Source organism: Salmo trutta, chromosome 34, assembly GCF_901001165.1.
Source record: "Salmo trutta chromosome 34, fSalTru1.1, whole genome shotgun sequence".
In the NCBI taxonomy this organism is placed as follows: Eukaryota; Metazoa; Chordata; class Actinopteri; order Salmoniformes; family Salmonidae; genus Salmo; species Salmo trutta.
Genome location: NC_042990.1, coordinates 10,831,213 through 10,846,716, shown reverse-complemented (window position 1 = coordinate 10,846,716; position 15,504 = coordinate 10,831,213). Strand labels below are relative to the sequence as shown.

Genomic DNA, 15,504 nt, shown 5'->3' with positions numbered 1-15,504 from the left:
AATGAGCATATTCCTATCATTGTCTGTAACATTTCTGCATCTTGTTACAATCATTTCATAAATGTCTTCCCACAGGCCAAAAAGGTGCTGTTTCTGCTGGCAGAACCCTATTGCTGCCCTGTACAGTATCTAGAAAAGCCAAGCAGAGGTGGTTCTTCAAGAAAGATAGTCATGCGAAACTGGAAAAGGGAGAGGGAGGACCCACAGAACAGGTTTTCCTTTGATGAAGATGGAGCCCTGCAGAACCTCAATCTGCAGCCAGGGGACTCTGGAAAGTACCTGTGTAATGGGGAAATGGCAGCTAAAGTAACAGTGTTGACAGGTAGAGCTTTCCAAATGGCATTTTATGTATTTAATTGTTCATGTTTTATTTTAAGTGACATTTTCATTTAATTTAAAGATCAGGCTCAACAATCAACTTCATCACTTCCTAGGAAAAGCAGTGAGAGAAAGCGTTGGGGGAACCACACTTTAGAGACCCCTCTAATGCCATTCCCCTTTTCATTTAAAATACCATGCTTATGCCTGACTTGATTATTTATTTATTTTGGCAAACTCAGATCACCTCAAAATCCAGAGGTTCACTGATGTTATGAAAACAGTTAACACACAGCAACGCCATGCAATTCTTATAACAAGTATGAAAGTAACACTGTGAAAGTAAATTCCATGACCTATATTCTTCACCTATTTTCAGATGTTGTTGAGAGAGATAAGGACCTACAAATGGTACGTTGTCCACAGACATTCAGACACAAATTAGACTGAATGAAAAGTAGTTCAAATCTTTCATCCTGCTATCTTTAATACAGGTGACATTTTCACATGTTGAACTGCTTTTGTCTTTCAGTTGTGGTGATGATAGCTGTCGTTGGACTATGCATCGTGGTGCTTTTGGCTGGAATGCCGGGCCTTTTTGCTGATAGAGTGAACAGAAAGAAAGAATTGCAGTACAGGTGAAAATGTCTAAAAACGATATTGTTACATTATATGCCTCTGATCTTGTCTGTACAAGCTTTTAGGTCCATATTAAGCTATTACATTGGCCTATGCGGTCATGCAACAACCTTTTTACAAACATGTGATATGATCACCTTATTTCCTATAGTGACAGGACACAAGCAGGAAGGAGCTCCAGACTAGGTAAAGAACACTAATTGTTTGCTACCAGAAAAGTCCCAATAGTAGGGTTTGTGTTAAATGTGTGCATTCTCCCAAAAAGTATTGCTCTCATTGTAAACAAATGATTGTTTCATATTTTGTCTTACAGGGTCTGAGATCACACAGGGTGATGTGGAAGAAGTGAGTACAAATGAATATATCTCACTGTAAACTGAATGTAAGGGCCGTCGTCAGAATTAGACCAAGGTGCAGCGGAGGATGTGTTCATCATTAGAAGTTTAATTGACTGAACGAACACAATACAAAACGAAACAAAAACGACCAGAAACAGTTCTGCCAGGAAAACACACTAACAGAATACAATCACCCAAAGGAAAACCAGGCTACTTATGTGTGACTCCCAATCAGCAACATCGAACTACAGCTGTACCTGATTGGGAGCCACACACGGCCCAAAACAAAGAAATACAAAAACATAGAAAAATGAACATAGAACGCCCACCCAATGTAACACCCTGGCCTAACCAAAATAAAGAACAAAAACCCCTCTCTATGGCCAGGGCGTTACACTGAAAGCATTGCTGAAATGAATGTTTGTGTCTCAGGGCCCTTCTCATGTGGAAGACACTGAGGTTCAGTTGGCATCTCTGGGTCGGCAGAACTGGAGGGAAAGATCGAGGGTACAGGGAGACCAGCATCACATCATCTATTCCGCTGTGGTCACTGCTAGACCAGCATTCCAGGGTTTGAAGAGAGTAACACATTGATTAACCACACAGTTCGTATTTGACTTCTGTTGCACAGGTGACATCTCCCTGGGCCAATCCTGGCACTCCCTGAACAGTGGGGCGGGCATTACCAATGTGCTTCAGACTGGCATAGTGCAGACCCTCTTCCTATGAAAAACATATTTATCATAATTAGAGATTAAATATGACCATCATGCCATCCAAACCTCTCAGGCATACATTTACAGTTAGATAAGGTTTAGTCCTAACTATTATGACTTCAATCATTTACAGAAGTACTTTTACCTTGAGACTTGAATTCCTGTTCACACAGGTGTTGCACAAACATTTTGTTTTACCTGAAAGAGGGAGCAATTGAGTTTTAAAGGGGCAATCTGCAATTCAAACAATTACAAAAAGCTTAGCCCACCACTGCTTTGGTAAATAGCTGAGCAATGGGTCTGGAGAGATGGAACCACTCTCAAATGAATAGACAGAACTATAGATGCAAGGACTGACCAGCCATGAGATCAAATTATAGTTTTAATCATGTTTTGAGGATATACAGTGTTTACATTTACTGTGTTTAGACATTGGAGTAAAACAATCTTATATTTCAGGTTTTGATGGGGTAGGACAGTTGAACTAAGCTCATGAGGCATTTATAGGTGATATTCTTCAAGAATCAATGGGTACAAATTATTATTATTACTTTGAAAGTCAAAAAATGTATGTATCAACTGCAGATTTGCAAAATACTAACTTTGGTTTTGGAGTATAATGTCTCTAAGTAAACTTGTCCAACTTGAGATACGTTCAAAGTATTAACTGTTTGATTGCGTTTACATTCCCTGCTGTCATTGGTGCTACCATTCAACCATAACAAGAATGTGGATTACCAAGATTTGAACATTATCTTTCTATGTTCACAGTACAGTATCTTACTTGCTTTTCTTGTCACTGCAACAGAAAGTGAATTTAAAGTTAAAAGTACACTCTAAGGCAAGGTCTATGTATATAAAGTACAAGAGCAGACACCTTCCTGCTGATTACACACAGGAAGGATGTTTCTGCTCTCTGTGAAGTCATTTTTCACACAGATTTTTACGTTTTTCTGCCTTCTTGCTCTCGCTATGCCAAACGTAAATCTCATTTTGGAGGCTCTGTTTACTGTCTCGGGTTGCAAGGTGGAATCAGCCACCACGGGAACAATTTCACTAACACCACAGGACTTTGTCAATGTGGTCGCACTAAAGGAGTTGAATACCCAAGTTTGTAGACATTTTCTTTACCACGTGCCTTAGCTTTACCAGATGCTTTTCCATTCCACAAACCACTGTTTCTGTGAACGTGAATGAGTTCCTTGATTCTCGGTATGACTACGACTTTACAAATGTTAAGGATGGGGAAACAGTGTTTACTCGGGGGAAAGGAGCTGGACGTCAGACCCTGTGGCTGGAACCACATTGCCCTGAAGGTTTTGAACAAATACAGGGATGGAGATGGATGGTTGGGGACCGGAGACGAGGCCTGGCCAGTGTCGCGCTATCGTACACTTCGAACCAGAGCATCCCAAACATGCTCAATGGGTGACAGGTCTGTTGAGAATGCAGACCATGAAAGAACTGGGACATTTTCAGCATCCAGCAATTGTGTACAGAATCTTGCGACATGGCTGTGCATTATCATGCTGAAACAAGAGGTTGTGGCGGCAGATAAATGGCACAACAATTGACCTCAGGATCTCGTCACGATATCTCTATGTGCATTCAAATTGCCATCGATAAAATGCAATTGTGTTTGTTGTCTGTAGCTTATGCCTGCCCAAACAGGATTCATCCTTGAAGAGCACAGTTCTCTAGCGTCCTAGTGGCCATCGAAGGTGAGCATATGCCCACCGAAGTTGGTTACGACACCAAACTGCAGTCAGGTCAAGACCCTGGTGAGCATGCAGATGACGTTCCCTGAGACGGTTGTGCAAACCCACAATTTCATTAGCTGGCAGGTGTCAGACGATCCCGCAGGTGAAGAAACTGGATGTGAAGGTCCTGGGCTGGCGTGGTTAAACGTGGCCTGTGGTTGAGAATGGTTTGACAACAACAACAAAAACATCCAGTCAGCGACAGTCCTGTGGATGAAAACAGCTCTTTGATGAGATAGGTCGAAGGAGAATGGCAAGAATCATGTAAGCTAACAGGCGGGCCACAAAAAGACAAATAACAGCTCAGTACAACAGTGGTGTGCAGAACGGCATCTCGGAACGCACAACTCATTGATCCTTGTCACATATGGGCTATTACAGCAGACGACCACACCAGGTTCCACACCTATCAGCTAAAAACAAGAAGAAGCATCTTTTGGATGAGATGGAATGGGCTGTTTGCAGCCTGAATGTTCCCGCCGTCCAAACTGCAGCAACTGCGTGATGCCATCGCATCAGGATGCACCAACAACCTAGTGGAATGTTTCCAACAACACTTAGATTACCTTGAATAATTCAGGCTGTTCTGGAGGCAAAGGGGGGTCCGATCTGGTACTAGATGGGTGTACCTAATAAACTGTCTTTTGAGTGTATACAGTTGAAGTCGGAAGATTACATACACCTTAGCCAAATGCATTTAAACTCAGTTTTTCACAATTCCTGACATTTAATCCTAGTAAAAATTCCCTGTCTTAGGTCAGTTAGGATCACCACTTTATTGTAAGAATGTGAAATGTCAGAATAATAGTAGAGAGAATGATTTATTTCAGCTTTTATTTCTTTCCTCACATTCCCAGTGGGTCAGAAGTGTACATACACTTAATTGGTATTTGGTAGCATTGCCTTTAAATTGTTTAACTTGGTCAAACGTTTTTGGGGAGCCTTCCACAAGCTTCCCACAATAAGTTGGGTGAAATTTGGGCCATTCCTCCTGACAGAGCTGGTGTAACGGAGTCAGGTTTGTAGGCCTCGTTGCTCGCACAAGCTTTTTCAGTTCTACCCACAAATTTTCCATAGGATTGAGGTCAGGGCTATGTGATGGCCACTCCAATACCTTGACTTTGTTGTCCTTAAGCCATTTTGCCACAACTTTGGAAGTATGCTTGGGGTCATTGTCCATTTGGAAGACCCATTTGTGACCAAGCTTTAACTTCCTGACTGATGTCTTGAGATGTTGCTTCAATATATCCACATAATTTTCCTGCCTCATGATTTCATCTATTTTGTGAAGTGCACCAGTCCCTCCTGCAGCAAAGCACCCCCGCAACATGATGCTGCCACCCCCGTGCTTCACGGTTGGAATGGTGTTCTTCGGCGTGCAAGCCTCCCCCTTTTTCCTACAAACATAACGATGGTCATGATGGCCAAACAGATCTATTTTTGTTTCATCAGACCAGAGGACATTTCTCCAAAAAGTGCGATCTTTGTCCCAATGTGCAGTTGCAAACCGTAGTCTGGCTTTTTTTATGGCGGTTTTGGAGCAGTGAGCGGCCTTTCAGGTTATGACGATATAGGACGCTTCAGCATCTTCACAAAGTCCTTTTCTGTTGTTCTGGGATTGATTTGCACTTTTCACACCAAAGTGCGTTCATCTCTAGGAGACAGAACGCTTCTCCTTCCTGAGCTGTATGACTGTTGTGTGGTCCCATGGTGTTTATACTTGTGTACTATTGTTTGTAAGTATGAACATGGTACCTTCAGGCGTTTGGAAATTGCTCCCAAGGATGAACCAGACTTTTGGAGGTCTACAATTTTTTTCTGAGGTCTTGGCTGATTTCTTTTGATTTTCCCATGATGTCAAGCAAACAGACACTGAGTTTGAAGGTAGGTCTTGAAATACATCCCCCAGTACACCTCCAATTGACTCAAATGATGTCAATTAGCCTATCAGAATCTTCTAAAGCCATTACATAATTTTCTGGAATTTTCCAAGCTGTTTAAAAGCACAGTCAACTTAGTGTATGTAAACTTCTGACCCACTGGAATTATAAGTGAAATAATCTGTAAACAATTGTTGAAAAAATTACTTGTGTCATGTGTAACAGTGTAGGTTCTGTCCCTTTCTTCGCCCCAACCCGGGCTCGAACCAGGGACCCTTGCACACATCAACAACTGACACCCCACGAAGCATCGTTACCCATCGCGCCACAAAAGCCAAGGCCCTTGCAAAGCAAGGGGAAACCCTACTTCAAGTCTCAGAGCGAGTGACGTCACCGATTGAAATGCTATTAGCGCGCACCACCGCTAACTAACTTGCCATTTCACATCGGTTACACATGCACAAAGCAGATGTCCTAACCGACTTGCCAAAACTACAGTTTGTTAACAAGAATTTTGTGGAGTGGTTGAAAAACAAGTTTTAATGACACCAAACTAAGTGTATGTAAACTTCCGACTTCAACTGTATACTGTACATAATATTAAAACCCTTGATACATTTTTGTGAATAAAGTCCCAATTCAATTTTGTGAATAAAGCTGCAATATTTCGAGAATAAACTAAATGTTTATTATAACTAAATAAATGTAATTTTGAGAATAAAGTCAACTTTAGAATTGTTTTTAGTAACCAGGAAATCCTTGCTTTTTTAGCACATAACAACCATATTGTAAGTTGTCCCTGTCATGGTGCCTTTCTAATTGCTACTATTTTGTAGTCATTATTATTCCTTGTTTGTCATTATAGCTAAGATTCAGTAGTGGTTATTGGTAAGAGCAGAGATGGGCTCTATCCGAGGGAATTTAGAATGGTGACTGGGAGGGCATCAGACACTTCTCTGAGGTGTGTGTGGGGCCTCCACTCATCTCACTAAAGTCTCTCGGTGGACCCACTCTGCCCAAGTAGACCCCCACCAGCCACTATATTTTTATTAAATTAAATAAGGTAATACAAACTGATCACAATACTTAAGTGACAGTCTGTCTCCAATATATGTACAACGGCATAATCCACAGACTTTTGGTACATTAGTTCCAGCTTAAAAGCCCTAAACACCATAGTGCCTCAAAGTAAAATCAGTACTTTGCTTTATGTTTTTTGTGTGTTTTCTGTTAAATGTCTGCTCAGCCCACATGCTCACATACTCTATATGTTTGTACACTCAGTATACAGCGTATTTGGAAAGTATTCAGACCCCTTGACTTTTTCCACATTTTGTTACGTTACAGTCTTATTCTAAAATGGATTCAATAAAAATGTTCCCTCATCAGCCTCTACAAAACACCCCATAATGAAAAAAGCGAAAACAGATTTTTTTAAATGTGTGCACATTTATTCAAAATAAAAAATGCAAATATGTAATTTACATAAGTATTCAGACCCTTTGCTATTAGACTCGAAATTGAGCTCAGGTGCATCGTATTTTCATTTATCTGACTTTCATGTATCTGCATGTCCAGCCCTTATATTTAGCCTCACAATGTAGTATTTTACCAAAACAATTTGAAATAAACATTCATGAGTTTTATTGAGAAATGTCAATACAAAAATGTGGTCAGCAAAATCGAAAACCTGATCAATTTGATGCACAGACATTTCTGGCTCAGTGGGAAATAAATATCCAACTAGTCAGTGACAACAATGTGAAGTTTGGAGTTTGTGGCAGCAACTGTGAGCTTATTACAAAATTATAGAAACTATGATCTTGGACTTCCTATGATCTTCCATGTAGAAGAAACCTTTACCTTCTAATGACTCTTTTGTATCTTGTGAGCGTCAGCAGATAACAGATAGCTTTAAATAGTTTGTAGCTCTAACCATTCAGACTCTACAGACATTTTTGTAAAAAGTCCCGGCCCCGGACCCCTTCGGGATGCACCATTGTCTCACAAACACCACTCTAGCTCAGCCCCTGTTAATCACACATATTATCTCATTAAATATTTTAGAAAAATGCTCAGTGTCGTTATCCTCGCAAGGGTAGGATGATGGAGTACTGAAAACAGGGTAGCCAATAAATGTATCTTTTCAAGAATTTTTCTATTTTTGTAATCTCTTCCTCTGAGCTATTGTATTATTATTAAATAATATAATTTCCCCCTTTTTTTCATGCATTATGCTCAGTATTATTTATTTTATTGTGTTTTTTACTCATCTTTATCAAGGGTGTCAATAATTATGGATGGGAATGTATATACTGCATATGCTTTTGTTTGATGCACTGATGAGAAATAAGTGCAAACTTTCCTCTGTAACTATAGGGTGGCAAGCCAAGGAATTGCGGCAAGCTCACCTGACCGGAAACAGAGTCCAAAGAGACAGAGGGTGCCAAACAAGACTGAGACTGGGGCAACACAGGACAGGAGAGTCCAACATGACACCACCTCCATTTCCGTCACCTCTGCGTATGAAACACAAACCACACAGCCGTTACCACACACCAGCCCAGGGCTTGGGTTGCTGTGGGAGGAGAACTGAGCAGAAACAGAAACCGCAAACAGAAATGATGCCTATGTATGTACACTGATAGTCAACCACTGGTAAACAGGAAAACAAACAAACCAACTCATCTGGTGAATAGAGAAACCAGACTAAGCTTTGTCAATATGTTATCCACAAGGTCAACTGTATTTTCTGGGCCCTCCGTGTGGTCTCATGTGGCCTTTGTTTAGTCAAAATCTTTTTATCTTGAAAAGCTGACATGGAACACTTAACAGCATCAACGTTTTATTTTTTGACCATATGGCCAATTCTAATTTTATACTGGTAACCTGCACAGGGCCCTTTCAGTATCATGAATAACATCCCCAAAATGTTCCTGAAAAGTTATTGTAATATGGAATCACATATTCAAGCATCTGAAAATATATAGAACACAAATATAAACAGAACATGCAACAATTTAAAAGATTTTACTTTTCTACAGTTCATGTACGGAAATCAGTCAAATTAAATAAATTCATTAGGCCCTAATGTATGGATTTCACATGACTGGGCAGTGGAGCATCCACGGGTGGGCCTGGGAGGGCATAGGCCCACCCACTTGGGAGCAAGGCTTACCCACCGGGGAGCCAGACCCAGCCAATCGGAATTAGTTTTTCCCCACAAAAGGGCTTTTTCATCAGCTGTCCTGCGGGCTGGTCTCAAATGATCCCGCAGATGAAGAAGCCTTATGTGGAGGTTCTGGGCTGGCGTGGTGAAATGTGGTCTGCGGTTGTGAGGCCGGTTGAACGTACTGCCAAATTCTCTAAAACGACATTGGAGGCGGCTTATGGTAGAGAAATTAACATTTAATTCTCTGGCTACAGCTCTGGTGGACATTCCTGCAGTCAGCATGCCAATTGCACTCTCCCTTAAATTTTGAGACATCTCTGGAATTCTGTTGTCAAAACTGCACATTTTATTGTCCCCAGCACAAGGTGCACGTATGTAATGACCATGCTGCTTAATCAGCTTCTTGATATGTTACACCTGTCAGGTGGATGGATTATCTTGGTAAAATGATGTAAACAAATTTCTACACACATTTTTAGAGAAATAAGCTTTTTGTGTGTATGGAAAATTTCTGGGAACTTTTATTTCAGCTCATGAAACATGGGACCAACACTTTACATGTTGCGTTTATATTTTTGGTCAGTATACAGTACATACATACCATTTTTATATATCTGAATACCCTGTGTACCCCGTGACCTGACCTCTGTCTGAATTTGAAACTCAAGCTTCTGAGACCCCATTATACACGTGTCTATTCAGTACACTAAAGACAAGCTAATGCATTTGTTAGCCTGGGCCAAATACATATTTGACTATATAATGATGACCAACACATACCTGCAAAAGTCAGACGGATGCCTTTTCCAAAGCGCATTGTCCCATCGTAGCGACCAGCACGGTAGTACAGTTCCAAATCTGCTTCTGTCACCACAATGATCTCCAAACTGTTGTTTTCCTTTGTGTCAAAGTGACCCATGAATTCCTCTTTAACTGCTGGAGTATTTAGAAAACGTGAATGCTTGTTAACAGTTAAAAGGGTAACAAGTTCCTCTGAGCGCATTTGGAGGAAGATTATTTCTTTACTGGTTGTGAGGTTGCATGACAGGGAAGCATTTTGTCCAGCCTGAACAAAATGGACCACAGATGATGCGGACAGAAAGTGTTGTCCAGAAACATCTAGAAAAGAACATTAAATAGTTTATTAAACCCATTTGCAAACTATCCATCAGTGCCGGTAGGTGGAAGCAGCTATAGGAGGACGGGCTCATCGTAATGGCTGGAATGGAATAAATGAAATGGTATCAAACTCATCAAACATATGGAAACCACATGAACTCCGTTCCATTAATTACATTCCAGCCCTTACAAAGAGCCCGTCCTCCTATTGCCCCTTCCACCAGCCTTCTCTGCTATCTATCTATTTATATATCAAGTATCAGTACCTGCCTGTCTGTCTTTCTATCAATCAATCAATCAGTCAGTATCACCATCGATCCATCTATCCATCCATCAATATACTTACAAAAGAAAATGAGCAGGTAGACTAATTTTCCCATAATAGCAGGATATTTCACCTGTGAAGATGACAGTATATTCACTACTAGACAACCCTAACGAAGTACTAAAGATAAAGCCTATGGTACAGTATATGGTAATGGATTGAATGGGGAAATGCTTATGTACCCGAGAAAGACCACCACATTTGACATTTGCTGCACTGAGGCTGAGCTGCGGTTTTGGACACCGTAACTTAAAATGAAATTATTCTACCTTTTTATTTCCTTAGGTTTCGTTCCTGGTAGCTCAGTTGATGCGACCTGCTGCTCAGTGCTTTCCGTGGTGTTGGGGCAGCCAGCGGAAAATACGGAGCTTAGGGGTTAGTAATGTTCTCTAGTTGCACCATGATTGGCTCAGTGTTCTTTCGCTCATGGGGACACTATGTCATCGCTAAATCTACAGGTAGAGCCCGAAAATTCAAGGTCCTTGGATGCTGCCACAGAGTTACATTAGAAGTGCCCATCTAAGAAGGCTCAAGGTCATTGGCCACAGATACAATGATGTCAAATTAAGTTACATTTACAGTAGCTTTGATTGGACTGATCATGTCAACATCATACTTTCAAAATCTTAGCTAGCAAGCTAGCAGTCATGAATAAAGTCGACAATCTACTGGCAAATCCTTTTCACTTCTTGTCATGTGAAGAGAAATTATAGATAAAATGTATCGGTGCTAATTGGACATAAACATTATACAAGAAGTTGGAAATCGCAAATTCAACAATGATTGGTTTAGAAGGAATCAGTGGCTAACTGCGAGTGGTCCAAGTCTGGGTGTAAGGGTCTCTTTTCCAAGCTTAAAAGGATAAAAATCCAACGTTGGCCATGCTGTCAATCCAGCATGACTTCAGAGGCACTCAAAACAACTGTAAACTTGGAACTGGGAAATCTCAGGCTTCAGTGATTTCAAGACAACTGGGAACTCGGAAAAAAACGCTCTCCGAGTTGGATGACCGTTTCATAATTCAGCCTACTGTTCTGACATGGTGGTGCACATGTAGCCAATAGCCTGTTTTAGAAGAATGTAATCATCAAATATCGTAAGAGCTTTCATTGTCTGCTTATATGCCCCCTATATTTATCCTACAGTTCTGATTTGGTGTACAGGGAGAATGCTTGTTAGAACGGCCCATGTTTTGAATTCTGTATCTGTATATTTCAAAGTGCTGAACAAATAGTTGTCACACCCTGATCTGTTCCACCTGTCTTTGTGCTTGTCTCCACCCCCCTCCAGGTGTCACCCATCTGCCCATTATCCCATTATACCTGTGTTCTGTTTGTCTGTTGCCAGTTCTTGTCTCGTCAAGCCTACCAGCGCTTTTCCCGTACTCCTGTTCTCTCTAGTCCCTGTTTTTCTAGTTTTCCCGGTTTTGACCATTCTTCCCACCCTGACCCTGCCTGACATTCTGTACCTTGTGATACTGCCCTGGATTACTGACCTCTGCCTTCCCTGATCCTGAGCCTGCCTGGCGTTCTGTACCTTTCAGACTCTGCTCTGGATTACTGACCTCTGCCTGCCCCCTGTTTTTGTAATAAACTTTTGTTACTTCGAACTGTCTGCATCTGGGTCTTATCCTGAGGTCTCGTAGTTATATTGACTACTTCTGTCCTATCACGCTCATTAATGTCTTCATCGAAATTACGGATTTCCTCTTATCCGCCCGTCGTACCCTTATGCCATAGTTTGTACGTCTCAATTGTCAGTAAAAAACACATTTGTTAAACAAGTCAGCCATGTTTTTTTTAAATGCAGTAAATGAGGCTGAATGAACTGTTCCGCTGCCAGACAAGGCTCCGCTCATAGTCAGGTGTAGCAGTGGTAAGGTGTTGGGTCTCTGCTTTTGGGACAGCTTAATGCAGGCCCTTACAGTTTGTGGGCACCGTTTGTCACCGTTATAGTGCAATTAATGTATTGTTTAGTGTTGTGTAGTGGCTTTGCTGGAATTCAACATTTTAATTTATTTTTGGGTTTGCCCCACCAAGATTTACATGCTAAAATCACCACTGCTTAGGCCTAAAAATCACAGTCAAAGGCATATGAACTAACAGGTTATAGAGCAAACAACGCAATCATCACAACATGTAGGTTGTAATATATCTTTCTTTTCTGGTTTGGCTTCCCAAGTGATTTTACCCACGCACTGCAACTGTCCTTGAAAGAAATTAAATTAATGAATGACTTTTAACAAGTATCAAATCAAAATCTAATTTTATTTGTCACATGCTTCGTTAGCAACAGGTGTAGACTAACAGTGAAATGCTTTCATACGGGCCCTTCCCAACAATGTAGACAGAGAATAGAGAAATAATAGAAAAGTAATAACACGTAATAATAAAAGTTCTGGTGAAACATTTTAAAGTCTTTTGTGTTTTCTAATGATTCTCCTCACCTCCAGTGTAACAGCTACAGTGACGTCACACTTGTGTGTAGAAACGGACCAAGGCGCAGCGTGAGTATCGTTCCACATCTTTTATTTGAATGTGAAACTTAACAAGACAAACAATAAACTAATAACAAACCGTGACGACAGCGGTGCAACATGCACTAACTCAAAATAATCTCCCACAAACACAGGAGGGGGAAAAAGCACTACTTAAATATGATCCCCAATTAGAGACAACAATGACCAGCTGCCTCTAATTGGAATCATACAAAAAACCCAACATAGAAAAAATAAACTAGAACACAACATAGAAAAAATAAACTAGATAAACCCCCCAGTCACACCCTGACCTACTCTACCATAGAAAATAAGAGCACTCTATGGTCAGGATGTGACAAGTGAACATTTTGTTATGTGCATTGAGTACTACACGGGCACCACTCAAACTTTGTTTCTATCCAAGACAAAATTAACAAAACGTAAGAATAGGAAGTAGTAATACTAGCTACTGGGAAAACCATAGTGTATCCGAATAATTATGAGCAATTTCTATTTAACTAGATTTAAGATGCTACTTAGTGAAGACATATATGTGAACAATCATAGTTGCCTATAATCAGTGCCAAAATAACTCTTTCTTCGTTGTTCAGGAGAGATTCAATACATTTTGTCAACACCTTGACAGTAACATTTTCCCAACATAATATCACCATATTACCTGTGTTTGTTTTAATGGTTTTGTGTCTTGGGAAAAAAACACACACGTCATCTTCCTTGAAGCAGGCTAATTGTATTCCCACTCTAAGGATATACCATGTTCGCTTTAGATAAAGAGGAATAGTGGATCACACAGGAAGCAGGACCTAAATTGACTCAGGAAGATATGAGTGACACATAGCCTTGCATGCAGTTGTAGACAAAACATTTATATTCTCATACATACAGCCACTGTGGAAGTAGACTGCACTCTCAGGTGATGGCACAGGCTTATGACAAGTCAGGCTCTCAGAAAACCCCCCTGATCCAACACATTACCCCACATTTTGAGTCTGAATAAATTAGCTGTGACACAAATCAGACATGCTCAGAAGGGTTGACAAACTTGCCAAAATGATTTCTATATGTCCCACTATCAGTTAGTCAAGTTTTTTCTAGTTAGCAGGCGTGAATTGAGTTTGTCTATGTCTGCCGTCAGTGAGAAGAGTCTCAGTGCCTGAGGATTATTGTCTGTACCTGGCCTGCAGTGGCACCGTTGACTTACAGTGGAGACACCAGGTCAACGGGATCATAGTCATCAAACGAAGCCAGTCGGTTGCTTACCGGAACCACCAGAAATATGACCCCCAGCCTGATGACTCTCTGGTTATAGAAGAGCTGGAGCCCTCCGACTCTGGAGCCTACCACTGCAACGACCAGCTAGTGGCAGACGTGGAGGTACTGAAAGGTATGAGGACAGGAGGTTACAGTGTGTGAAATGTAACGCTTATCTGTCCACCCCTCTAGAATAATGAATATGTTTTTTATGCTGTCCTTGATGATGAGAGCTGAAAATGGACCACTGACTGGACGATCAATAATGGTTGAACCAATTATCAATTTCAAGCAGAACAAGTGGACAACCACCAATAAACATTTTTAAGGAAATTAGCTGAAACATACTTTGTTTTGTCTAATGAGCATATTCCTATCATTGTCTGTAACATTTCTGCATCTTGTTACAATCATTTCATAAATGTCTTCCCACAGGCCAAAAAGGTGCTGTTTCTGCTGGCAGAACCCTATTGCTGCCCTGTACAGTATCTAGAAAAGCAGAGGTGGTTCTTCAAGAAAGATAGTCATGCGAAACAGGAAAAGGGAGAGGGAGGACCCACAGAACAGGTTTTCCTTTGATGAAGATGGAGCCCTGCAGAACCTCAATCTGCAGCCAGGGGACTCTGGAAAGTACCTGTGTAATGGGGAAATGGCAGCTAAAGTAACAGTGTTGACAGGTAGAGCTTTCCAAATGGCATTTTATCTATTTAATTGTCCATGTTTTATTTTAACAATGACATTTTCATTTAATTAAAAGATCAGGCTCAACAATCAACTTCATCACTTCCTAGGAAAAGCAGTGAGAGAAAGCGTTGGGGGAACCACACTGTAGAGACCCCTCTAATGCCATTCCCCTTTCATTTAAAATACCATGCTTATGCCTGACTTGATTATTTATTTATTTTGGCAAACTCAGATCACCTCAAAATCCAGAGTACCACTGCTGTTATGAAAACAGGTAACACACAGCAACACTATGCAATTATTTTTTACACTGTCAAAGTAAATTCCATGACCTATATTCTTCACCTATTTTCAGATGATGTTGGTAGAGAGATAAGGACCTACAAATGGTACGTTGTCCACGGACATTCAGACACAAATTAGACTGAATGAAAAGTAGTTCAAATCTTTCGTCCTGCTATCTTTAATACAGGTGACATTTTCACATGTTGAACTGTGCTTTTGTCTTTCAGTTGTGGTGATGATAGCTGTCGTTGGACTATGCGTCGTGGTGCTTTTGGCTGGAATGCCGGGCCATTTTGCTGATAGACAGAGTGAACAGGAAGAAAGAATTACAGTACAGGTAAAAATGTCTAAAAACTATATTGTGACATTATATGCCTCTGATCTTGTCTGTACAAGCTTTTAGGTCCATATTAAGCTATTACATTGGCCTATGCGGTCATGCAACAACCTTTTTACAAACATGTGATATGATCACCTTATTTCCTATAGTGACAGGACACAAGCAGGAAGGAGCTCC

At 40.8% G+C, this 15,504-nt stretch overlaps 1 long non-coding RNA gene across 1 annotated transcript; it reads left to right on the top strand.

Moving 5' to 3' along the window:
- On the top strand, positions 1 to 945 carry LOC115173575 (uncharacterized). Its single transcript, XR_003871624.1, has 3 exons — positions 1 to 322; positions 698 to 729; positions 851 to 945. It is a non-coding gene; the product is annotated as an uncharacterized LOC115173575 (long non-coding RNA).
- The last annotated feature ends 14,559 nt before the right edge of the window (positions 946 to 15,504 follow it).